Here is a 27,787-nt window from a genome sequence, read left to right as displayed (position 1 = left end):
GTGTGTGTGTGTGTGTGTATGTGTGTGTCTCTGTGTGTGTGCCTCTTCTATTTTCACATTACACATATATGGTATACATACAGGGGAAGGAAGTGTCTAGGAAGAGTGAAGGGCGAACAGGAAAAATAATGGTATAAGAAAGGCAAACTACTGTATGCTTTCTCTATGAGGAATGAATATATAGGCACACACACAAATATATGTATATATATTCATAAATATAACACAGTACCCAGATTGGATACTAGTAAGTGGGGAGGAAAGGTAAGAGAGGGGATAGGGTGAAGAAGACCTAAGCATGATGTAGTGGCTATTTCTGGTTGTCAACCTGCTATATCTGGAATGAACTCTAATCCAGAATTGGAAGGCTCACCTGTGATCCTAATCTGGAGACTGGAAACACAAGTTTCTGACCTGGATCTTAGTATGGAAATCTTGAGGCATAGTGGCTATGAATCCCGGAAGTTTAAGACAGGGAGATCTCTGAGTTCAAGGTCAAAGCAAGTCCCAGATCCAGGAGTGGTGGCACACACCTGTAATCTAGACCACACCTTCTGCTGGATACCTACATAAGGACATTGGAAGAAGAAAGATTTGCTCTCTCTTCTTCACCTGCTAGCTTTGTGAGACTGAACAACTGCTAGATCTTTGTACTTCCATTCACAGCTGCTGCTGACCATTGTTGGGGAGTTGGACTACAGACTGTAAGTCATCAACAAATTCCCTTACTATATAAAGACTACCCATAAGTTCTGTGACTCTAGAGAACCCTGACTAATACACATGGCAACAAACACGTGGATAAGATGTCACAGTGGACCTCTCAGTCTGTATGTTATCCAAAGGGTTAATAAAAAACATTAGACCATAAAGTATATCAGACAGTTTGTCACCCCCTCCCTCTGTGCCCAGGAAGACCTCCATAAAGGAAAGAGATCTACTTGGAAATGAAAAGATATGGTTTACAAGTAACGATGATTTGGGAATGTTGAAATCTCTGTAAATTACATACACCATCACATTTTTTTTTTTTTGGAGATGGGGATAATATGAGAAAATGACTGTTTTCAAAATGCTTCACCCAAGTCCTGCTTTTTATCTGGTAATTGAAAATCACACCTGAATCAACACATTATTGTAATTACCTCCATTCTTGTCCCACAGTCAGCGGTCAAAAACATGTTCCTGAGGCATGCATAGCGTATGGCCATAGGCGAGGTATTAATTCACATCAGAGGAGTAGGCAACATCCCAGGTGCCTTGATCAAGAGTACACACCAGGGGGATCGGCCAGTTAGCCCTGAATGTGTTCAGGCGTCAGGATCACCTACCTTCAAAATATTCTCAGAGATCCATTGGGATGTTTTGTTAGACCAGGAGAGACTGATGTACAAATTTCTTTGTGGTCAGAAAGGATACTCTAGAATGCAGTTAGCCCTCTGGCATTTGTTGACACTTGTTTAATGAGCCAACATGTGGTCAATGTCAGTCAATGTCCCAACATATACTTGGAAAGAACTAAGTACACTATGCCATAACTTAGCAAGTGCTTAAAATCGTGGATCTTAAACTTCCCTACTCTTGACTCCTTTTCACCAAAGAAATGATTATGCGACCCCAGGTACATAGGCATGTAAGATACATCTACAATCAAAGATTTTCAGCAATAGGTCATAGAAAATTTTATTTTAAAGTAATTATTTGATGCAAGTTTGCTACTTATTAAAGACAAAAGCAAATTCCCATACTAACAGGATGGCCAACGTCGTTCATATGGGCTATTATTTGATATTGTAGCATATACAGCATACTCAATGCTTCCAGGAATTCATAGATATTTTTATTTTATAATTGTCAGTGCTGAGGACACCACCTCACATCAATGCCTAGTACAGATGACAGAAGTGACATTTTAGAAATTGTTGGAGCTTCAGTCCAAATTCCAGGCCAGAATTCAGTTAATGATTGTTTTTTAATAGGACTCAAGCCAGCAACTCAAACAGAATTTTTTTATTGATGATGATGATGATACATGTAGAAGCCAGAGGTCAGCCTTGGGTACCCTCAAGTATCCTCTACGGTTTTTTTTTTTTTTCTGTGAGGGAGTGATTTGGGGCTTTGCTGACTAGGGTAGGCTGTTTGGCCAGGAAGCCCAGAATTCTGCTTGCTTCATCCCCCTCGCTGCTGGGATTACAACTGCATGTATCAAACCCAGCTTTCCAGGAAGTGAGCTCTGGCATTGCAAGCCAGATGGCCTGCCCAGAACAAAATGTATACACTGTGTTAAGACCAAGGCTGTGGGGAACTTGTACAATGAAATATGGTCAGGAGCTATGAGAAAGCCTTGATTCATTATAAATTTGGTTTTGAATCAGTTTTTATGTCATTGCCCATTCAGACATCTTTTATTTTTGCCAAATTTTTTGCAACCCCCCACATTTTCTTGTGGAGTCCCATATGGAGTTGAACCCTGTTTAAGGAGCTGTAGTCTAAAGATTAGCCTAGTAAAAATTAAACAATAATAGTTTCTATGGTTTGAATGTGTCTTTTGAAGTTCACATGTTAGAAACATACTTTCCAAAGTAACAACAGAGAGGCAGGGCCTGCAAAAGCAGAGTAGGTCATAGGCCATGAGACATCTGCCTTTCAGAGATAAGTCTGTCTGCCTCAAGGGCATTATCTTGCTTTTCTGTCTTCTGCCATATTATGGCAAGAAAGTCCTTATGTAGAATAGTTCAGGGTTCTCTAGAGGAACAGAATGTGTGTGTGTGCATGCATGCGTGTGTGTGTGTGTGTGTGTGTGTGTGTGTGTGTGCGCGCGCGCGCATGCATGCACATTCATTTTTCCATGTCCTTTATATGGGCTGCCAGCAGAAGCTGTGGCCCAGATTAAAGTGGATCTTCCCACCTCAAAAGATCTGGATTTAGGGTGGGTCTCCCCACTTCAAATGAGTTAATTAGGAAAAATCCTTTACAGGTGTTCCCAGCCACTTGTGTTTTAGTTAATTCCAGATGTAGTCAAGTTGAAAACTAAGAATAGCCAGCACATGTGGGCCACTGTCCTTGGACTTAACCAGTTTCCAGAACTGTAAGAAATAAATCTTTATTCTGTATAAACTGCCCATCCTAGGTTCTTTGATGGCTAGCACAAAATGAACTAAGACAGTGTATAGGGCTTCAGCCATGTTCTAGGGTATATACAAATGTGGACTTGTCACATATTTCTTGTTAACTGACTCTTTTATTGTTAAAATGCCTTCATTAATCTTAAATGATGGTTCTTATCTTGCCTTATAGTAATTTTCTTCATTAATAGAGCTATACAGCTTACTTTATTGGATACTTACGGGATGTATCTTTTTTTTTTTTCTGTTTTTTATTCTCAACTTCTCTGGGTTCTACACTTTAAGCAGCACCATTTATGAAGAGTACACAATTAGATTTTATTTTAAAGTATAAGCAGAAAATTGTATTTTAATTGGAGTGTTTAGTTGCTTTCCATACCTTCCATTTTAGAATTGTTTTCTGCTAGTCTACTTATATCTTTTTCTCTTTTCTCATCTTTGCAGTTTTTACATTAACCAAGTATTTTCCATTTTATTTCACCTTCTACATACAATATTTTATTCATTACTCTACAGCTTACATTATGGGCCCTGAAATTACTATAGTCTAGCACAATTCCAACTTTAGACACACTCAAATATTACTATGACTTATAATGTTTTAATTTTATTTAACTCTCTTCTTTTTGTATGGCTTTGGTCCTAAACCTATTGCTACATAAACAAAAAATCCTGTTTTGTTGTTTTACATAATCAAAACTTATTTCTACTTGCCAGTAAATTTTCTCAATATTTTATTCTATAAGTTTCCAACAGCAATGTGAGAAGAATTCAACAGTGAGTGCCCATAAATGGTTTACATTTAAATTTCTTAAATTGTGTTTTAACCTTAGATAGGATCTTACCATCCCCAACTCTCATTCTTCTACCCCTGAGAGCCACCTCTCTCAAGCCCTTCTGATCCTCTTACTCTTAAGTTGATAGTTTCTTGTATTGATTGTTACTGTCACATGGATATAGATATGTATGCACAAGTGCATGGATACAAACTGCTGAGTCCATTTTTGTTGTTTGCCCAAATACAGTTTTAGGGCTGACCACTCCACGTTGGACAACTAATAAGGGGGCTCACCTCCTGAGAAGAGCTAATCCCACTTCTCCTGGAAGCCATCAGCACCCTGTAGCTCTTTGTCTGGGGGTGGGACTATGCAAAAATTCCCCTTCTGTGTTAATATGCCCATCAACGTTGGCATCCTTCTGGTCTCGCTTATGCAGCCCTTTGGAGGAAAGACGGTTTTACTGCAGACTCTCTCGTGTTCTGATTCCTGTAATCTTTCTGCCCCATCTTCTGGGATGTTTCCTGTCTTAGTCAGGGTTTCTACTCCTGGACAAAACATCATGACCAAGAAGCAAGTTGGGGAGGAAAGGGTTTATTCAGCTTACATTTCCACATTGCTGTTCATCACTGAAAGAAGTCAGGACTGGAACTCAAGCAGGTTAGGGAGCAGGAGCTGATACAGAGGCCATGGAGGGATGTTCTTTACTGGCTTGCTTCCCCTGGCTTGCTCAGCCTGCTCTCTTATAGAACCCAAGACTGCCAGCCTAGAGATAAGTCCCACCCACAAGGGGCCTTTCCCTCTTGATCACTAATTGAGAAAATGCCTTACAGTTGGATCTCATGGAGGCATTTCATCAACTGAAGCTCCTTTCTCTGTGATATCTCCAGCTGTGTCAAGTTGACACAAAACTAGCCAGTACATTTCCTGAGCCACAAATCCAGGAGCTGTGATGTAGACTCACATAAGGAGCTTTTTTTTTGCAAGCTTTTTCACCTACCTCCTCATGCCTTCACAAACAACCATCAACACACATTTTATTTCCAATGTTTCCTAGCCCAGCAAATTTTCACCCTATCTGTCACTTGATTCTTCCTGAGTGTGTGGGACCATCTTTCCCTTCTGTGTCATTCCTGTTCCTATTTCATTTAGGGTTGCTCTACAGCAGTGGATTCCTGAAATTGTTGGTTTAAGGTGTCCTAATTTTACTTCAAGTGTTGACAAATACTTCGGTCATACTTCTGTGTGTCTGGCAGTCAGCAGTACACCCCACAGAACATGCCCATGACATCCTATTGTCTCAGCATCTACCACTTTTGCTGGGAAGCAAGTGATCAGTCCCATGTTGTTTCCATGAAAAGAGTGTTGTCTCCTCAATGCTGTATTGATTATCCCCTTTGGCTTTTGTCTTCGTCAGGCTTAGTTATGCTTGCTACAGTCTTCTACATATGGCTCTGGAGATGATAGGCAAGGCTTCCTGAATTTATCTTCTGATGGTTTTGACCAGCTTTTGGGAATATCACTTCTGTATTGGTCTCACCTTCTATTTCCCAGACTTTGGCTCCATGTTTGAATGTGGAGAAAAGTATGACCCATGTGTCTTTTATGCTTCTCGTCAAATTCCCCATCCTTTTTGCTCAATGCATTTACATGAATATAATCTACTGGTCTATCTTCCATTTCACCAGTTTCATCTTATACTAAATTTAATATGTGATGGGGTTTGTCTAGTGATTTCCCACTAACCAATGTTTCTTTCTTTCTTTTTTTTTTAGGTTACAAAATTACCAATTTGCTTGTTTGTCTTTAAAAATCAAACAAAAACCAAACAAACAAAAAACCAGATGTCAGGTTTCTGATGAAATTCCTCACTCTACCATCTATTATCTTGAACACACCAATCATAGACACTCAAAAGTTTATGTCATTCAATTGGGTAACTTAGGTCTTTTTCCAGTGCCTGTTTTGGGAATTCTAGCTGGTATACTTGCTAATTTAATTGAAAATAAAATTACAAAGATACAAGCAGCCTCCATGAGACTGACTGACTCAAGCCAACCCAAGACTATCATATCGAGTCTAGGAATCAATCTCAGGTTCTTTGTCAGCAACTGTCTTTATCTGCTAAGGCCCTGGAGTGTGACTTTTAATGAAAACTACTGTGGAAATGCCTAGAAGGGCAGGGCTGTGCTACTTCACCAATTTTATGAAGTGGATTACATCACTTTCTATCAGATGGTTAACACACATGCTTGCATATACTTTAATGTGGTTAATGTGGTGCAATCCTTTTTTCCTTCCTTCCTTCCTTCCTTCCTTCCTTCCTTCCTTCCTTCCTTTCTTCCTTCCTTTCTTCCTTATCTTACATACAAGGCTTTAAAAAGGAAAACCCACAGTTTCTCCAACCTCAAACCATGAGAAGCCAGTCATATTCCCCAGAGTAACTGCAAGCAACCACATGGGCACAAGTCACTTGGAAAACCCTGCTTTGCTTCCCAAGTCATTGTGAACCTGTCCTGGCCACAGTAGTGACTTTTCCATCTTTGCTTTCCTTTTAAAGACATATAAAGTGTTATAGCTTGGCCAATTCTTAACTCACTTTCCTCTATACACTTAAATGTACACATATAGAAACTAAGGCTACTGAAGACACTCTCCGCCACCCCCTACCCTCCCACCAAAGTTGGCAACTGACACTCTATTTAAGATAACTGGATCTCTCTCTCTCTTTCTCTCTTTCTCTCTCCCTCTCTCCCCCCTCTCCACCCCCACCCCATCCATAGGCAGCTTGCAAAGCTTGTAAATATCATCTTAAAACAAAAAAAGAGTATAGAATGTAAACTCTTCTAAAACAAAACAGAGAAAGCAGAAAGGCTGCCAGAGTGGCATCTCTAACCACTACAAAGGGATTAAACGAAATTTAAGCAAAGAGCTTGGATTGGGGGACTCAGAGGAAGAGCTCCGGGGAGGGACCTAAGGAGCACAGAGGGGAGGGACCTAAGGAGCACAGAGGGGAGGGACCTAAGGAGCACAGAGGGGAGGGACCTAAGGAGCACAGAGGGGAGGGACCTAAGGAGCACAGAGTAAGATCACACTGCTGCTCCCTTGCCACACATGGAGGAGAGATACCTCAGAAAGGGCCTGATGTAGTCTCACACAAACTCCAAACTCCAGACTTGGCTGGAACCTAGAGATCTTTTTTCAAGTCCATGTGTCCAGTGAAGGAAACTGAGATCATGAGAAATGTTGTGAGTACTAGCCAAAGACATCGGGAGGTAAGGCTAGAATGCAGCCTACCATTTAATCCACCAGCCAGCTTGGGCTCCCCAGCTTCTCTCCTGCATTGGGAGTCCTCATGCTTAGAAGCCAGCGGCTCCTCCATCTGTAACCCTCCCTCAGGCTTGCTCTTGTGCCCTAGACCAAGTTAGACTGTGGTAATGACAAATGTGGTATTGGACACAGATGAGCAGTATGTCCCCAGCAAACAACATTTTTATATCAGAACAACAGAATATAACAGCAGTCAATAAAACGGAGAGGTTTTCATTCTAAAATATCAATACTTAGCTGTTTCCTTTCTAGATGAGAAATACAAAAATATTGATGTCAGCAAGACAAAGGCACCTATATGTTAGCTCTGACCTCAACGTTTTGGGTTCCCCCATCTCTGGTTGAAACTCATTTCCTTCTTTTGGATAATCTTGCCAGACAATAAATACTCTGTCTCAAAAGAGAGACTGCACAAAATTAAATCTGCCCAGTGGTTTCTCATGGGACAAAGTCCAATCTAAGCAATAAATAAAATAAAACAAAACCTTAAGTCCAGCAGAGTTAGAAATGTGTTCAGATTTCTATAAAACACAAAGAATGTGGAGGCTCTGACTTTCTTGAAAACATTGTAGACAGTTCCAAACAATGCTTACTTCTTCTGTTCTGGCAGATTCAAAAATCAAGAAGCAAACAAACAACAAACAAAATCCTACAATATTGGGTAGCCACTCAACACTCAGGGTTTACATGTGTAAATTTACTGGGTGTGCACATGTGGGGGGGGGCTTATATGTATGCACAGATGTGCAGGTATATGTGCACACAGATGTGGAGGCCAGAGAACAATCTCAGGTGTCATTCCTCAGTGACTGTCCACCATGCTTTTGGAGACAAGGTCTCTCAGTAGTCTACATCTCCCCTGTTAGGTTAGGCTGGCTGGCCATAGAGTCCAAGGGATTCACCTGTCTATATGTCCCCGGTGCTGGAACACACACACTGTCACACCTGGATTGTTCTAAGTGGGTTCTGAGGATTGAACTTCCGCCGTTGTGCATACCAAGCTCTTTGCAACAGAGCAACCTCCACAGCCCCAGCGTTCAGAGTCTTAACACAAAGGTTTACTTACCACGATAAACGCAGCAGACAATACTTCTCGTGTATTCTCAAATCTTTCTCATCACATATGTCATCTTCTAAGGACTCAATATTGACAAAGAAAACCTCTGAAAGTGGGACTGATGGATGACAGGTGCTGCTTTTGATAAGACTCTAATATGAAACAGTCTGCTTTTTATTAACTAGTAGCCCACTGACAGGCTAGAAATACAAATATGGCCTAGTAATAAAAATAGGTCCTATGGAAACCTCTGTAGCCGAGGAGTCCCTGTGGACAGAATGAGGATAAGCTGATATGGGACTGCTAAGTCCTGTTTTCATTCCTTCATACTGGCTCTGCCTACTGCATGTACCGTAACTAATTCACATCATGATTTCCTACCAACTCCATCTCTCAGATTACAGGCCAAGAGCTGATTGTAGGAGGCAAGGAAGTGAGACTGATTTATCATTCCCGACCATGAAGCAAACAGGCACAGAGCAGTATGGTAGAGTACAAACAGAGAGAGAGAGAAAGTCTCGCGCACAGCTTAGGCATTTATTAGTGAGCTGCTCTGAGCATGGTACTTGGCTCTAAAAGTGCAGATTAACCTTAAAATGTGGCTGGAAAAAAATTTACACGAGATAATTCGGATGAAGTTTTTAGGAAAAGGTGCTGGGCGTGTTCCGCACACTCAGTAATCCTTAGCTATTATGAGTAGTAGTAGAAGAATATGTGTATCATCTCAGACTTCCGGTACAGTTGAACTAAGCCACACTCTTATATCCTGACCCTTCTGCCCAGCCTTTTGCTGCTGATCTCCTTAGACTTCACATATGTACAACTAAAGTCTCTGGGACAGGCAGTGCTATGTCTGAACTACACCAAATCTGACCTTCTTTCAAGAAGAAAAGGCTGAGCTCACACTTGCAGGACATCTCAAGATCACTGTAGCCTGGTACATAGTTTGGCACTCTTAGGTTTTTACCCCAGAGTTTGATCACGAATCTTACAAGTTTGAATGGATAATATGGTGTCAAGTCCATGAGATCCAAGGACTCTCCTTTACTTGCTTCATGAGTCCAGCCCATGTTTATTTATGTTGCATGTACCTGCAATTTCAACAATGTTGCTACAACTCGGGTTTAAAACGGATGCAGGAGAGGTAGATAGATGGCTCTCTGGGAAAAGGTGCTTGCTGTGCAAGTATGAAGATGTAAGTTCAAATCCTCAGAACCTACATAAGAACCAGAGATGTATTATAAATGTTGGTAATCCCAGCAATGACTGTGGGATGATATAAGGCAGAGACAGGAGGCTTCTCAGAGGTTCATGGCTAGCCAGCCTGATGTATGCAGTGGAAAAATAGAGACCTTGTCTCAAGCAATATAGAAGGTGGGGACCAACATTAAAAGTTGTTCTCTGATCTCCAGACATGATCACACCTGCGTGCATGCATGCACACACACACATGTGCACACACACACACACACACACAGAGAGAAAAGGATGCATAGATTCACATGGCTTCTTGGGACTATGCTGTATTAAGTTAGTTCAAGACATGATGCTAGGGTTTGCCCACGTGTTAAAGGCCTGATCTCCAGCTTAGTACTCCTGGGACATATAGTACATGGAGCCACTGGGAGTCAAGGTGTAGTGGGAAATCTTCAAGTCACAGTGAAGGTACCCTAGAAGGGGGCTGTGAGATTCTGATCTCTTCATCCACTTTTTTGGTTCCTGGTTGTGAAGTGAATGACTTTGTACTCTTTGTCACAAGCCCAAAGGAAATACAACTAAGAACTCACAAATAGAAACTTCTAAAACTGTGAGCCAAAACCAACATTCTTCTCTTTATAAACTGTTATAGTAACAGAAGCTAACAAAATAGACAGATTACAGTAACAGCAAGTGGTCTAGGCCTAGACCCTCAGTACACAGATCTACATAGCTGCCATAATGTGGACCGTCTGTCCCATGTCTCACGTGAGTGACTTTTAGAAGGTGAGAGTTTGCTTTTCTATCCATACAAATGGACAGAATCCATTTCAAGGATTTGGGGTGCTGGAGTCCAGTGAGCCCCCTGAGAGGAGGGTCAAGGTCATTTGAGAATAGCCTGACAAAGGAGCACTATCAGTGTACTATGCATCAGCCAGTCTTACCCATGGTCATTAACCACTCACTCACAACATTAACCTCTTCCAGCCCTCCCTCTGAGTTTAGTGTCTGAAATGCAAATGCAATAGCACTTTGTTCTCTCTCTCTCTCTCTCTCCTCTTCACCCCCACCCACACCTTCTATTTTCATATTAAGATGTGCGCTCTCATCTGTTCCTGCTGTGTTGCCTTTACTCTGCCATCATGGACTCCAACTCTCTGAAACTGTAAGCCCAATTAAACTCTCCCTTCTATAAGTTCCCTTGGTTGCATGGTCACAGCAATAGAAAAGAAACTAAGACAGTGGTAGAGCACCACATTAGCATGCAGCACTACATGCTACTGAACTATCCCCATGTAACTATAATCTATCTACCAATTATCTGTTGTCTTTTTATGTGTCTATTTACATCATCTATTATCTGGCATTTGTCACATATTTGACTGTCTGCCTGTCTGTCTATCTATCTATTTATCCATCAATCTTTCTTCTACCTATTGTCTGTCTATCTATCTATCTATCTATCTATCTATCTATCTATCTATCTACCTATCATCTATCCATCTTTCTTCTATATATCATATAGCCATCTATTTATCTATCTGTCCATCTATCATCTGTCTATCCATCTATCTTTCTTCTATCTATCAAGCAACTGTCACCTATCTATTATCTATTAATATATCTATCTATCTATCTATCTATGTATCTATCTATCTATCCATCCATCCATCCATCCATCCATCCATCTATCCATCTTTTTATCTACCTACCACTGATTTATCCACCCAGGTTAATTCGCTCAGTGGTACAGAACCTGCCTAGTATACATGAAGTCACAAAAAATAAAAATAGGTTGAAGAAGAGAGTTTAAACCTTAGGACCAGAAACTATTCTTCTTTTGATACATCATCTCTATGAGATCAATTAATAAGCACAGAGCCAGGCTACCAAAAGGGAGTAGGTCGGGCCAAAGCCAGCCAACCAAAGCAAACCATGGAAGCCTGAACCTGCAGGATTAGCTTGCTTCTTTGCTAGTGGCAGTTGCTGCACAGACCCCATACTCCCTGAACACTTCCCTGTTGCTATGTTGACTCCGAGTCACTTTCAAGCAAAGACCTTGCCTCTCATTTATTCCTGGGATAAACTATGAAAACGGTGTAGGTGGTCCTTTTTAGGTAGTTTTGAGTCATTAAATCTTTTGATATCTGTCAATTTAACCCCCCACATCATTTTAGGAAAACGTGGCATGATGATCTCCACAAAAAAGCAGCACATTCATAGGGGCTCAGAATGTCCTTGCTATCATTTATTCACAGTTAGAGAGCCATGCCACAGGCAGATAGAGTCATGGAGGTTAATTATCCAGAAGTAGCTACAAGTAATAAACCCAGGCCCAGGACCTTGGATGCTGGGCCATTGGGCTTCTTCCTATAGACCTTGAAGAAGCCAACCTTCATTTTTTTTAGTTTGACAGAAGGGTAGCTGCTTTGCTGGGTTGTTGGGAGCATTTAATGAGATGGTGTGTATACTATTATTATATGTATAAAAGTTCTAAATGAAAATAATTCCTATGTTATCACATATGACATTCTCCCCTACCTCCTTTCATTTGGACTTGCCTGCTCAATCTAATCCTTTTCCAGAAGTTATTTCCTAGAAATTTTTTTAAATTGATAGATGTTTTTCTTTCCTCCAAATATGACCCTCATTTTAAAAAGGCAAGAGCCTTTTTGTGGAGGTTTTCACTGAATTCATAAAATGTTTAGTGATGTGGTTTGAACCTGAATGGTTGGGAGGAACAAGTGGAAAGGCATTGCAGAAGAAGCCCTCAAACAGACAGACTTGACTGCACCCACCCTCTCTCTGCTTTGCCTATGTTAGCCCCTGAAAAAGCACACCATTTTCTATTTTTAACCAGTACCTATAGATTGCTTGAAGCTCCGTTGGGAAAGGTCAGGTCTTGTCTTAAAGGAGTCTGGTTTCATAAATGCCAGGACATTTAAGAATGATGGCTACAGGGAGAGGCCACCGTGCAGAAGAATGTTACAGCCAGCCAGCCCGATTATCAATTGAGATGCAAATCATTGCTGGACAGCATCTGTATTCTTCCTTCATTTGTTCACCGAAGCTGTGGAGCAAATGTCAGTCCCACTTATGTGAAGGGACAGAGGGCATCACTGTGATGTCTTGTTCTGAGGATCTGTGGTGACAGGATATGGCCACACAGGGTCTCCAACCCCTCAATGTTCTCCTCAGAGTCCTGTGTGTGGAGCATCCATGTGGTGGGAGAGTCTGTACATTCTCAGAGGGTGTCCACCTTTTTCTATTTTAAATCAGGCTAGGATCCATCTGTCTCTTCCACCCAGCCCCAGGGGTCCACCTTTCTCTGCTTCCCCAGTGCTGGGATTGCAAGTATGCCTCCATACTGAACATTTGTTTACATTGGCTCTGGGAACTATGATTGTAAGATACTTACCAACTGAGGCATCTCCCCAGACCTACATGTAGCCTCCTAAAAATTAATGTACATGTATCAGTGCATATGCACCAGGCCCTTTGCCATGGGCTATTTTAAGTATAAGACTCAATGGTATTAGATGTAGACACAATATTATTCAACATTTACCAATGTAAAGTTCCAAACCTTCACAGTATTCCAAGCTCCAACTCTGTTACTCAGAAAATACTAACTCCCCATTCTCTCTACCTCCAACCTCTGGAGGTCACCATGCTGCTTTCTGTATCTATGGCTTGCCTAACCTGGGTACCTCATATAAGCAGCTATGTTTGTTCTCTTATACCTGCCTTCATCATCATGTCTCCCAGGTTCATCCATGAGAGAGCATGTGTAAGAACTTCCCTCCTTTCTGTGGCTAAATAGGAAGAGGAGGAGGGGGAGGAGGGGAAAGAGGAGGAAATGGAGGAGGAAGAGGAGGAAGAAAAAGGAGAAGAAGGAGGGGAGGGGAGGGAGAGGGGGAGAAGAAGAAGGAGAAGAAGAAGAAGAAGAAGAAGAAGAAGAAGAAGAAGAAGAAGAAGAAGAAGAAGAAGAAGAAGAAGAAGAGGAAGAGGAAGAGGAAGAGGAAGAGGAAGAGGAAGAGGAAGAGGAAGAGGAAGAGGAAGAGCAGCTAATGGCCCACAGTATTAAAAATATAAAAGACTCCAAACTGCTGGAATGATTTCCAAATGTACAGTTTGGAACAAATCCCAAATGTTAGTCTCTAACAATGCTCCAAAATTGGATTCATTTTGCTGTAAAGTTTTCTCTTCATCTATATTCTATGAGTCTAATATTCCAGGGAGGAATCCATTGCAGGAACTCCACAGAGGGCTAGCATCTCTGGTCACCTTAGAATATACCCAAGGACCTACTCAGGGCCTCCTTACAGGGCTCTGAGGTCTGTCTAACAATGGTTAAGATGTTTTATGTGACTCGTGTGGCCGTTTGCCTCCACTAACTTTACATGAAAAGCTTTGTGTAGCTCCCTTGAGTTTCTAGATCTTATCTGCATTGCTAAAATATCACAGATGTGTATTGGGACATTTCATTAGCTCTTTCTTTGGTGAAAAAGATTTAGTCCCAGAATGAGTAAAAACACATCCAAGACTTATTAACACTTGCAAAGGAAGGGAAGGCAGGGGGTATTAAGATAAAACCAGGGAAAGAAAATATAAAGGAGGAAAAAAAGTTCCTGTGCAGTTAGAGAAGGAATAATACCTGGAGAAAAAAGAAATCAAAGCCAGAGCCTCGTGCATGGTAAGCAAACATCTACTGCTGAGCAACACCCTTGCCATGGCTGCAGTTAGCAGGCATGAAGACCACACCTACAACCACAAACACAACTTAGAGACAAAAAACTGGAGAAAGAAGGATGCGGTTATGGAATCTCAAAGTCCCTCCCCAAGTGACACACCTCCAGCAAGGCCATGCCTCCTGGAGCATCACCAACTGGAAACTGAATGTCCAACTACCCACATCCATAGGACCATGTCTCATTCAAAGTACCACACACATCCCCTCAGTTAGAGTAACTTCTTGTGGTACTCACAGGTACAGGAATCCAGGTCAAAAGTGAGGCTTCTGGAACTGGGGTTCTTGGGAGAAGAAGACCTGAACTGCAGTTCCAGCTAGGTGGCACTGGACGAGTCTTTGAGCCCAAGTCTAAATGCTATGAGACCAACCAACCACAGACCAAAACTGTGAACTGAAATAAATTTCTCATCTTTATACATTGATTTACCTCATTATTATTTATTTATAGTACTGTAGTACTAAACAACTATATTGGATGCTTTTCCTGTTTCTATGACCAAACACCTGACAGGAAACAACTTATCAGGGGAAGGCCTTATTTTGTCTCCCGGTTTTGAGAGGGCACGTGCTTGTCGTGGTCGGGAAGGTGAAGTAACCCAAGCAGCTGGATGCATGGAGGCAGGAGTGTGAAGCTGCTCACTCGTATCCTGAGGAGTCAGGAAGCAAAGATGACATGCTGAAAGCTAAATTGTGTTATAACCTAAAAGACCTGTCCCTGATGAACTGTTTCTTGCAGCCTGACCCCTCCTCCTAAAGGTTCTTCAACCTCCCAAAACAGCATCACTAGCTGGTGACCAAGTATTCAAAGACATAAGTCAGTGGAAAACGTTTCCCACTCTAGTGAAACACCTACAACACTCTAAGCTCCGCTTCCATGTCGGTCCTGGACGGCACTGTTAGGTCCCATGAGACCAGAGCAGAGAGGTGGCTGCTTTATCCTTTGCCTTGAGTCTAATACTCTATGCAGGTTCATTACTAGTTATTACTTTTATCAAAGTCGGATCTGACACAGCTTCTTGTCATCAGCCTCCCAGAGTCTACATTGAACATCAGACACAAGTACCCGCAAACTCCCTGAGACCTAGGTATGGAGGCAGGGAGAATAGGTGGTCTACAGTTTTGACCACCACGTCCTTCTCCACTTTCCAGGCAATTATAAACATGGGGTATGAGAACAGGGGTCCCAGCCTCTGCCCCTGTGACTTCCTGCACTTGAATGGGACATAGTCAACCCTGCCTGAACTGATGACGGCTCACATTCCCATGCCCATATGGCTTCACCAACAACAGGGGTCACATGTGTGCTCACAGCTCCCTTGGAACCGTGAACCATGACACGCCCACACAGCTGGTGAGTGAGAAGACCCAGCAAGACAGGAGGCAGGTGGAGAACACAGGAACTGGGCCTCCAGAGCAAGTAGTAAATCGAGGTCTCTGCAGAGTCCATCCAATACCCCCTCTCTACCCAGCTATGCCTTCTCTTAGTCTAAAGTTCTGTCCTAAAACTGAGTATCCCCCCCCACACACACACACACACACTGAATTGCCTGCTAAGCAGTCTCACTCTGTGTACCTACTGTGGGATCAAACATAGCTTGCTCATTTGTGTGTTCCTCTCCCTCTCCCTCCCCCTCTCCCTCCCCGTCTCCCTCTCCCCCTCCCCCTCTCCCTCCCCGTCTCCCTCTCCCCCTCCCCCTCCCCTCTCCCTCTCCCTCCCTCAGCTATGAGCTTCATTGGCAAGAATGGCAAAAAACACACATGGTTCCCCAGTGAGCAGCATTTGGTCAGATGCTGCTGTAGCACTCAAAGAGAGAGAGGGGGGGGGGAGGGAGGATGGCCACGTGATGTCACATCAATCCAGAACCTGCTCAGACTAGCAGAGGACATCTGTCAAGGTCTGAAGGCCAGATTCCAGCTCAGAGGCTCTTGGGAGTTCAGGAAAAAATAAATCTCAGTGCTCAATAATGGTGACATTTGCATTCACCTCTGAAGATAATAATTAGTACTTGGTCACATCTGTCTTCGTGTGTGGCAAGATCTCTTTCTTATCTCTGTGGGGAGCTGACAGGCAGTCTGATGATCCAGGGAACGACACAATTCAATGGTATTGGTTTCTTGTGAAGATCAAAAGTCTGGGACTAGGAACCAATGGTCAGCACATCCGTCTCTGCAGTGTGGGGAAAGAGACAGGAATCTCTCTGGAGAATCTGCCATGGTTCCCACTTCACAGATGGGCTCCCATCAATGGGCCCCAAATAGTGATGTTACTTTCCCTGGGGGATAGTTCAAACACAGAACCTGGGATTGTCCTTTGTCCTTTTGCATGACATGTGAGAGCATCTGAGTGTTTCAGGAGCGTCACTGTTCTCTAGACAGATTGACTGAAACATGGCAACAGAACCTGAAATGACTCTCGTGCCAGTCAGGCTGGTGCTGCGGGCAGAGAGGCCCCTGCCAGCCACTGGTCACAAAGAGATCCATACAGCAGTAAAGATAAGGGAGAAAACCACGTGGTTGAGTGCCGGCTCTAAACAGCCACTTTCTCCAAGGGAGAAATGTTTCAAAGATAACCATGGATAGATGCCCTTTGATCGTGTTTTGTGGTCTTATTTTAAGAAAAACTATTATGTGTTTCCCAGAGCTGAGTAGAAATGATGGCTTCTGGTATGCTCTTCTGAGGACTGGAACCATAAGCACTACGTATCTGCTGGAGGTAAACCCGCCTTAGTCCTGAGAGGTATTCATGCCCCCTTAGGAATAATTCAACAATGTCATCTCCTTTCACAAGGGTAGGAATCATTTCAGCCTGTCATCTTAGCTAGCTTCCTTTTAAAATGTGTGTGTGTGTGTGTGTGTGTGTGTGTGTACGCACTCACACATTCCACAACACATGTGTGCAGTCAGAGGATAATCTTGAGTATTGGTTTTAACCTTCTACCTCCTCAACAGGCTCTCTAGTCACTTGTCACTGTATGCAGCAGGGTGGCTGGCCATGACCTGCTTCTTTCTGCCCTCACCTCTCCATGGGTATGCTGGGATTGTAGATTCAGGCTTCTGTTCTTGGTTGTATGTGGGCTCATGCTCAATGATTGTACAGTGAGTTAAAAAATGCAAAAATAAGTAAATAAATAAAGCCACCCTACCACATGCTGTTCTAGGTTTATGACTTTGTGTTGAGCCATGTGCACAGCTCTTGTGGGTCCCATGAGGCCCATAGGTCACAGGTTGGACACAACTGATAAAGTATCATACAGCTGAATCAAATTCCTACTCCTCTTGTATCCAGTCTTCCTTGGGCTGTGCCGGCTTACATCTTCAGTTATTCCTCCCTGATGTGGTTGCTGGACAATCCAGGCTCTTTCTGTCTTTGTATGCTTCCTATGTTCATGTTGGAGTGTGCATACAAGCTGAGGTCATCGTCCAGTGTCTGATGTCCTCCGTGGCCACTCCCATCCTGTGTTTTGAGATAGGGCCTCTCATTGAAGCTGGAGTTCTCCAGTTCAGCTGGGCTAGCCGAGCAGATACCTGCCAGTCTCTGTGTTCCCCTTCCTCCACCAGCAGCATTCCAGATGTGAGCCACTGCACCAGCTCCTCACAGGTGAGTGCTGGGGACCAGATGAGGGTCCCCATGCCCCTTACCAACTGTGCCATCTCCCCTAGCATGCCCTCTCTTGTCTTTGATGGTTATTTTTCTTCAGCTCATTCAGGATTTTATTATTATTTCCTTATACACAACAGATCTTTTTCTTTTTATCTCTGGCCTCAAATACCACCCCACTTCTGGTATTAGGAAATCCCATGTCTACTAATGGTATGTGAGTTCACTGCTTTTTTTATTAATACCAAAACCAAATGTGATTCCCTCTCCTTTGTATACTGATCACAAGCTGGTGTGGAAGCAGACAACAGATATATATGTGTGTGTGTGTGTGTGTGTGTGTGTGTGTGTGTGTGTATGTGTATATATATATATATATATATATATATATATATATATATATATCCCTCAAAATCAGTTAGAAAATACCATGAGATACTGAATCCAATATTGATTCATGGCCCTAATATATAAATGAATAAATCCTCTAATTTATGCCCTGAGGCCGGTAGTTTAACCATGTTGGAATCGCATTCTCTAGAGAGAACCTTCTCTCTAATGTATGTTTTCATAACATGAGGTCATCGTTGGAACTCAGTACATAGAAAAGGCTAAAACTCTATCAACGAGCAGGCTGCTTTGTCCCTTTAAAACAAATGGGAACTCAGTGACTACTCTACCTCATTGGTTCTAAATATCATCAGCATGCCAGAGATTCCCAAATTTATATCTGCAGCACAGACAACTTCCTGAACTCCAGACCCATTTATCTGCCTGCCTGTCATCTCCCTGAGGATGTCTGCTGACCATCTTAACCTTGGTCTATGCAAGTGGAACTCCTGAGCCCATGTGTGGCTCTCTCACCCCACTCCATGGCTGCCCCTTCCTTCTAGCAGATGGAGCCAAAGTCCTTAGCTCCTCCCTGCCCACTTTTACTTCACTAAGAAGAAACTCTCCTGGCTGCCTTTACAATATGTCCCAAATGTGACTATGCTCCGCACATACAGCTCCTGTCCTGGTCTGAGACCTCTCCTCTCACCTGAACCACTGCAATCAGCTCCTAACTGGTCTGATTTCCACTCATTATTACCTACCCACTGTCTGCATTCACTCGCTGCACAGCCAGAGGAAACACCTAGTGTGAAGGCCAGAACAGGTAAGAAACCTGCTATGGCTTCCACTTCATGTGAGGAGGAAGGTAAGGCCTTCCACTCCGGGATACATACTATATAAATTAAAAGGTACATTCACACAAAAACCTGTGCCCTGCCATTACAGAAGCATTATTAATGGCAGAAAGCATAACCACCTAATGTTCAATACAAATAAATAGACAAGCAATGTGTGGTATGTGCACACAATGGAATATTACAAAGACATAAAAAATGAATTAGCAATATAGGTCACAATATGGATGGATTTGGGACCATACAGTTAAGAAAAAGAATGCATGTACAGAAACCCATACATGATTCCATCACATGACTAGAATAGACCAGTCCATAGAACCATCATGGAATATGCAGATAAGAGATTGGTAGGGGGATCGGAGGAGGAAAAGATGGAGTGACTTATTGTAAAGTAGACTACTTCTCTTAGGAGTGATATAAGTATTCTGGAATTAATGGTGATGTTTATACAAAACAGAATTTACTAAAAGCTACTGAAGTCTAAACTTAAAGGGTATATATGGTGATATGTGATATTTGTGTATGTGTAGTGTGTGTGTGTGTATGTGCACGTGCCCAAGTGTGTGGGTACATGTGCATGTACATATACATGTTTGTGGTTGCATATGCTACTGTGTGTATATATGAATATATCTGAGTGTGTGCACATACTGGTGTGTGTGTGTACATGACTTTGTGTGTGTCAGTGTGTGTGTGTGTGCATATTTATGTGGCAGATAGAATTTGACCCCTGATGTTTTCCTTAGGAGAATTCCACCTTATTTCTCTCTCTCTCTCTTTTTTTTTTTTTTGGCTGTTGTTTTTCTTTTGTTTGTGTTATTGTTGTTGAGTCAGTGTTCCTCACAAGGTCTGTAGCTAGCTGAGATCAGAGACACCCCCACCACACCCCCACCCCAGTCTTTGGCCTTGCTCACTTTGTGTCTTTTCTTCCATAGTATTTATCACCTTCAACCTACCATGCACCCTCCAGTAACTTTGTTGTGTTTGAGGTGCACATTCCATAGCCACCTCTTCCCATTCCAACCCACATTACATCCACGCTCCTTACAAAAAGTAGTCTGCTTATTTCAGATGCTGTAGCCTTATGTGGCACAGGGAATACTTGAAAAATATTTATTGAACGAATGCATGAATCCTGTGTCTTCAGCTTCATAATTGTGCCTATGTGCCATCTGGATGAGTATTTAAAGCAAAGCCCAGTGACCTCTTGCTGTCCACATGAGACTGAGTTACTCCTGTGGATGCTGGACACCACTAACAGTGATGCTAAAGTTCCTTCCTATAAAATGACAGTGTTTGCAAAGGACCTGTTTATCCTGCATACTGTAAATCATTTCCAGCTTAGTTGTGACCCTTAATCCAGTGTAAGTGCTATGTAAATAGTTGCCACTTAGGAGTAGTGACAGGCACGGCTGACAGTCTGTCACCACCAGCATGAGACCAAGTTCTTCTGAAGATTCTGATCCAGGGTTGATTGAATCCATGGGTATGAAGCCTGTGGATTCAGAGACAACTATATTTGGTTTTCTTTTGGGAAAAAGGGGGACTTAGATGAGAGGTGACACGCAGAAGGCATACATGCTGGGCGTGGCTATGGCTCAGCTGCACAGTACCTGCAAGGACCCAGGTTCCAAACTCAGAAACACAAAAATGGAAGATGGAAGGCAGGAAGGGAGGAAGAGAGGGAGGAAGAAAACCCTCTAAGTTCTAGGTCCTAGATATTTGAAAAGCAATGCTGAAATGAACCAGCTTTATGAGCCTGATGAATTATTCATCTTTAAAATTTCCATTTATTTATTTATTCCTTTGTTTATTCATTTATTCAATGTGGGGTGTGTGTGTGTGTGTGTGTGTGTGTGTGTGTGTGTGTGTGAGTGCGCTTGGGTGCCCCCACACACTTAATATTTCAAAATCCTGCCATAGCACATGTGGGCATTACAGTTTATAACTGACACTTGTTATTGCCACTTGGATGACCTAGTAGCATGCCTCACGGTGTGGTGACAGTGTGGTAAACTATGATGCAACCAGGAGCCAACACTATGCTATTTGAACATCTTAGCATCTATAATTGTGGAACACATAGAACTTCTTTTCTTTATAAAGTATGAGGCAAATGGCCAGGCATGGTGACTTCTGTTTCACAGCAAACAGTTCTATGTGTTTGGCCACAACAGAGAGGCATATATTTCTGTGTGAAGACCATGGAGGAGGCTTCATTTAGACAAAGACATAGACACCTAAACAATAATATCCGCAGAGTATGGAAGGCCCACACAAGGGGCTTAGGAAGCGCTCCTGAAAAAGCCATCACCTTGAAGGGACTGGCAGCTGATTTATCTGAGGCAGGAGGATGAAGGGACACCAGAGAAACAAGACCACCTAAGACAGCCACTTGTGAAAGGAAAATGCTACATATATATAATCAATACCGATGTGATAAGATAGCATGAGCCAACAGTCTGCCAGCGAAGGCAGGATAGCGTATGCATCCATCCATTGGTTCATTCAATGTATGTACATGAGCCCTCCATGGGCAGGGTGCTGGTTACCTCTATGTATCTTATAGGAGTAGAGATGGCCCACAGTGCTCTCCCTACATGTTTTGCATGCTTGGTTCCATTACAGATTTCTGTATGTAGCATGGTCTCTGGTGTGTTTACTGTCTGTCTCCTACTTTTATAGTGCAGATCGGAGTGCAGGGCCCTGCTGTTCATGTCCCTCTGCACTCCAGCACCTGGATTTATGCCAAACACAAGGCACACGCTCAATAAACACTTGTCTAATCGATTAATTAATCAATGTGAATATTACATATGCTGAGAGAAAAGCCACCCCCCCATGAGGCAACAGGGGGGCTGCCAAGACAGGAAGTCACTAATAAATACAGGCTGTCTTCCATGGGAGAACATATTTCAGTGCAGGAAAATAAAATCGAGTTAACAAGATATACATTGAAACACAGTAATAATATTTGTCAACACAGCTGTCCCTATTGACTTGACTTCTATTCCTTGACTTTTATTAGCAAAGTCCACTGCCAATCAAGAATCTAAAATGACAGTCAGGGACTGGGGCAATGGCTCAGTGGAAAAAGGCACGTGCTGTGTGCATCTGGATATCTGAGTCTGATCCCTGGAACCCACATAAAGTGGAAGGTGATAATGGACTTCCAAAAGCTGTCCTCAGACTTCCACCCTGTGGCAAGCCTGACCCCCCCCCCACACACACACAGGTAATAAGAAATAAAATCAAAATAAATAAATATAAAAATAAAAGTTAATAGAAAAGCTAGACATGGTGTGTGTGCCTATAATCCCTATATGGAAGAAGGAAAGACAAGGAGAACCCTGGGGCTCCCTAACCCACTGGTCAAGGCAATTTAGCAAGTTCCAGGCTGGTGACAGGCCCTGTCTCAAAAATAAAAGCCAGATGTCACCTAAGAAGTGACACTGAGCTTGCTTCTAGCCCCCACACATGTATGTAAACACATGCTTGCTTACCCCTCCCACAGTGTGTACTCATAGACATACAACATGCAATACATGTAGACACATGAGTTTAAGATTAACAGTGAGAAGTGGAATAGTCTTGAGTTAGTCATATTTTTGTATACTGTCCTGATTGAATACAGAACAATACATTGAGAAAACAATAGAAGAATTTCTCAGTGTCACCATACATTTGGGAAACAATACAAGGCATTTTCAATTTAACAATACATCTAGAAAACAATGTCAGGGCTCTGCCTTAATTTCTTCTTTTCTTTTCCTTTCTTTCTATTTTTCTTTTTCCTTTTGCAAAGACAGAGATGTAACTGAGGACCTGGTACGTCCCAAACAAGCTCATGACCACTGAGCGACACCTCTTGTTCCTCCAGCTAAGCAGGAGCAAGTCTAGCATTATATATATACATTTAAGAGGGGAGAGAGAGAAAGATGGAGATATGAGCTTTGTTTGGAAAGCAGAAGGAAATTAGAATCTGAAAATTTCATAGAGAAGATTTCAAATTATATACAGATTGACAGGAAATTATAAAATGTAGCAAGATGGTCATCTTGTCCTTCCAGAGATAAAGAGTCAAAATGAGCTGCAGTGACAGCTTTCAGACCACACTAACAGTGGCTTTTCCAGGTACGAACTATAGCCAATTCTTTGCAGCTTAAATACGGGGCTTTCTTTCCATGTTCACCTGACCCAGATGCTCAGCAGCACCAAGCTTAGTCATGCCAGCAGCAGAGTTTACCTCTCCTTTCCCCAAACATCAACTCTACAAGGCCTTCCAAACTTAACACCCTCCAGAAATGCCTCCTACCCAGAGATCTAAACATGGTTGACAATGCCATGTGGGTCTGGCTCATCACAGTCTCCTGGGCTGCACAACTCTAAGTCAGATAATCACAGTGCGTAGCCTGGGACACCCGCTCATCTCTCCAGCTTATCCAAATGGGTCTTGAAAAACCTTAGGTCTTACTCCATCTCCCCATCTTTTCTCTAAAAATATTTTCCCCAATGAACACACACACACACACACACACACAGAGAGAGAGAGAGAGAGAGAGAGAGAGAGAGAGAGAGAGAGAGAGAGATGCTGTAACCTATCAGGCCACCTAGCTGATTTGCATGCTCACAGAATTTCTGCCAGTGACACTCATCTCTCACATCCAGAAGCTACTATTTGGCATCCATTTTGACTGCACATTTTCTTCTACTCTGTAAGACTTTGAACTTTTAAAAAGCAGGGGCCGGATTGCATGCCTCTCTTGGAGCCTAGCTCAGTGTTGTGCATACCCTAGACACGCAGTCAAAGTCTCCGTTAATGTCTAAGTCAACTGTGTCTGAGGTGTGCCATCACATGTCTCTGGTGTTTCCACCTCATTAAAATAAACACGTATGAGGACAATTCCATGTTAGCAGGATAAATACAGTGTGCACGTTTACAAGTCTGTGTGGCAGCTTTAAAGGTCTGGGAAATAAAAAGTCACTTTAAGACACTACCAGATGTTCTGAGCTATTCTTTAGCCCCAACTGGATTTCAGGTAATCAGGAAAAACACACACACACAACACACACACACACACACACACACACACACACACACACACAACACACACACACACACACACAACACACACACACACACACAACACACACACACACAACACACACACACACACACACACACACAACACACACACACACAACACACACACACACACACAACACACACACACACACACACACACACACACACACACACACACACACGGTTTCATTATAGCTCTGGGGATAACTCAGACTGAACCATGACAGCTCTCAGTACAGGTAGGGAATATTAATAATACATGTGAATATTAATAATACATACTAAATGTCTGAAGATGCTGCCAGTCAATTGTGCTACCCACCCCTGTTTTTAATGGATGCCACCAAAGAAAATTAAGCCACAAAACCTCCACATTAAAGGTAGTTAATGGCTTAATTTTAATAAGATGAAAGGCAAGGCAGCTTCAAGTCCAGGCGGATCATCCCTGCCTGGCGCTCTCTGAGTAACATTCCCTGTGGGTCACAGCACAGGAGTGCAGGAGAGTCAGGGAAACATGGCTACACCAGGATCAGACATTGATGCTAGGCAACTTCAGGGCTGAGGAGGGCAAAGGATGGTCACTCAAACTGTAGCCACTGCTTCTCTCTAGCCCAGTGAGAGAGACATCTCCTTACCCACCCCCTTCTACCCCACTGATGAGCCAAACTCAACACATGTCCGTACAATACAGTGTGTGTGCCCACTATATACCTCTAAAAAGATGTGCACGTATCTATATATACACTTATATTTAAATAACTATGTCAGCAAGCAGTATCCCTTGTTGAAGAAATAAGAAGCATTTGCCTACCCAAAAATAGATAGATAGATAAATAGATAGATAGACAATAGATAGATAGATAGATAGATAGATAGATAGATAGATAGATAGATAGATAGATAGACAGACAGACAAACCGACCAACCTTTATTTGAAAGTCTAGATACAAACTGCTAAAAGTAAATAACTAAGAGGGGAGAACCTCAGCTTTTATTGGCACCTTTTCTGCCAGGCTTCATAAGTTTTTAATAAAGAGAAATGTCACTCAATTCAGTTACAACAGGCTCAGTTCCCTCCCTTCTTTAAGATCTAAGGATTCCAGACAGTAAGTTTCTGAGCCCAGCTCCCTCTTCTGACAGACTTGTCAGCGGGTTCTCTTATTGTTCCGTTTTCTCCTCCTTAACCTCCTTGGATTCTCATCCAGCGCACAGGGCAGTCCTTGGTCCCATCACATTTCCCCTGAAGAGCGAGACTCCAGCTCCTGTGAGCTCCCGTCTACTACACAGGGAGGTGCTGAAGCCAGGTGGTCAGGGCTTCCATGAAGCATGGTGGCTTTTGTCTGGGAGGCAGCAGATGGAGAAATGGGAAACAAGGGGCCTGGACCCAGCACAGGTGTGCTTCATAAAAGACTATCCTAATTCTAAGAAGGGGCAAAATGTCCACACTTTGGTCTTCGTTCTTCTTGAGTTTCATGTGCTTTGTATCTTGTATCTTGGGTATTCTAAGTTTCTGGGCTAATATCCACTTATCAGTGAGTACATATCATGTGAGTTCTTTTGTGATTGGGTTACCTCACTCAGGATGATGCCCTCCAGGTCAATCCATTTGCCTAGGAATTTCATAAATTCATTCTTTTTTATAGCTGAGTAGTACTCCATTGTGTAAATGTACCACATTTTCTGTATCCATTCCTCTGTTGAGGGGCATCTGGGTTCTTTCCAGCTTCTGGCTATTATAAATAAGGCTGCTATGAACATAGTGGAGCATGTGTCTTTCTTACCAGTTGGAACATCTTCTGGATATATGCCCAGGAGAGGTATTGCGGGATCCTCTGGTAGTACTATGTCCAATTTTCTACGGAACTGCCAGACTGATTTCCAGAGTGGTCGTACAAGCTTGCAATCCCACCAGCAATGGAGGAGTGTTCCTCTTTTTCCACATGCTCGCCAGCTTCTGCTGTCACCTGAATTTTTGATCTTAGCCATTTTGACTGGTGTGAGATGGAATCTCAGGGCTGTTTTGATTTGCATTTCCCTGATGATTAAGGATGCTGAACATTTTTTCAGGTGCTTCTCAGCCATTCAGTATTCCTCAGGTGAGAATTCTTTGTTTAGCTCTGAGCCCCATTTTTTAATGGGGTTATCTGATTTTCTGGAGTCCACCTTCTTCAGTTCTTTACATATATTAGATATTAGTCCCCTATCTGATTTAGGATAGGTAAAGATCCTTTCCCAGTCTGTTGGTGACCTTTTTGTCTTATTGACGGTGTCCTTTGCCTTACAGAAGCTTTGCAATTTTATGAGGTCCCATTTGTCAATTCTTGATCTTACAGCACAAGCCATTGCTGTTCGATTCAGGAATTTTTCCCTGGAAGCCCATATCTTCCAGGCTTTTCCCCACTTTCTCCTCTATAAGTTTCAGTGTCTCTGGTTTTATGTGGAGTTCCTTGATCCACTTAGATTTGACCTTAGTACAAGGAGATAGGAATGGATCAATTCACATTCTTCTACATGTTAACTAGTACAAGGAGATAGGAATGGATCAATTCACATTCTTCTACATGTTAACTGCCAGTTGTGCCAGCACCATTTGTTGAAAATGCTGTCTTTTTTCCACTGGATGGTTTTAGCTCCCTTGTCAAAGATCAAGTGCCCCTTCTTAGAATTGGGAACAAAACACCCATGGAAGGAGTTGCAGAGACAAAGTTTGGAGCTGAGACAAAAGGATGGACCATCTAGAGACTACCATATCCAGGGATCCATCCCATAATCAGCCAGCCGCCAAACGCAGACACCATTGCATACACTAGCAAGATTTTGCTGAAAGGACCTTGATATAGCTGTCTCTTGAGAGACTATGCTGGGGCCTAGCAAACACAGAAGCGGATGCTCACAGTCAGCTATTGGATGGGTCACAAGGCCCCCAATGGGGGAGCTAGAGAAAGTATCCAAGGAGCTAAAGGGATCTGCAACCCTATAGGTGGAACAACAATATAAACTAACCAGTATCCCCTGGAGCTTGTGTCTCTAGCTGCATATGTATCAGAAGATGGCCTAGCTGGCAATCAGTGGAAAGAGAGGCCCATTGGTCGTGCAAACTTTATATGCCTCAGTACAGGGGAACGTCAGGGTCAAGAAGTGGGAGGGGGTGGGTAGGGGAGTAGGGGGGGAGGGTATGGGGGACTTTTGGGATAGCATTGGAAATGAAAATGAGGAAAATACCTAATAAAAAAATTTTTAAAAAGACTATCCTTTTCTCAAAGTCCGGATTTCACCTCAAACTTCAAGAACAGTTAAATCCAGAATTTGAACAAGGGGAGTCTAGCAGACATCAGAAGCTAGCAAAAGACTCCACAAAGCACCATCCTGCTACAGGCTCAAATGAAAGTGTAGACCCAGGATAAGCCAACAGCCTCCTCTTCCTCCTCCCCTCCATCCTCCTCTTCTTCCTCCTTCTCCTCTCCCTTCTCTTCCTCCTCCTTCTCCTCCTCCTCCCCTCCCTCCTCCTTCCTTCTTCCCTGATCCCCTTTTATGTCACCACACAGCTGTGCAAGTATCTAACATGGTCTTATTTTAATCATGGGATGCTCAGAAATGTTAATGGTCTTGCTGAATACTGTTCAGAGCTAGAGGCTTCCTAGCTTCCTTCCTACAGCTCCTGAGAAGAAACGGCCA

The 27,787-nt window shown here is 42.8% G+C and overlaps 1 protein-coding gene and 1 long non-coding RNA gene across 2 annotated transcripts in view; both read right to left on the bottom strand.

Moving 5' to 3' along the window:
* The window catches only part of Kif26b (kinesin family member 26B), a 403,733-nt gene that overhangs the window by 145,962 nt on the left and 229,984 nt on the right, over window positions 1-27,787 (bottom strand). The window lies entirely within an intron of this gene.
* On the bottom strand, window positions 2,227-10,936 carry Gm46249. Its single transcript, XR_001779925.1, has 2 exons — window positions 6,923-10,936; window positions 2,227-6,874 (listed from the first exon to the last, which is right to left on the bottom strand). It is a non-coding gene; the product is annotated as a predicted gene, 46249 (long non-coding RNA).

The sequence above is a fragment of the Mus musculus genome, chromosome 1 (genome assembly GCF_000001635.26).
Source record: "Mus musculus strain C57BL/6J chromosome 1, GRCm38.p6 C57BL/6J".
NCBI lineage: Eukaryota > Metazoa > Chordata > Mammalia > Rodentia > Muridae > Mus > Mus musculus.
This window is presented reverse-complemented; position numbering and strand designations above follow the sequence as displayed.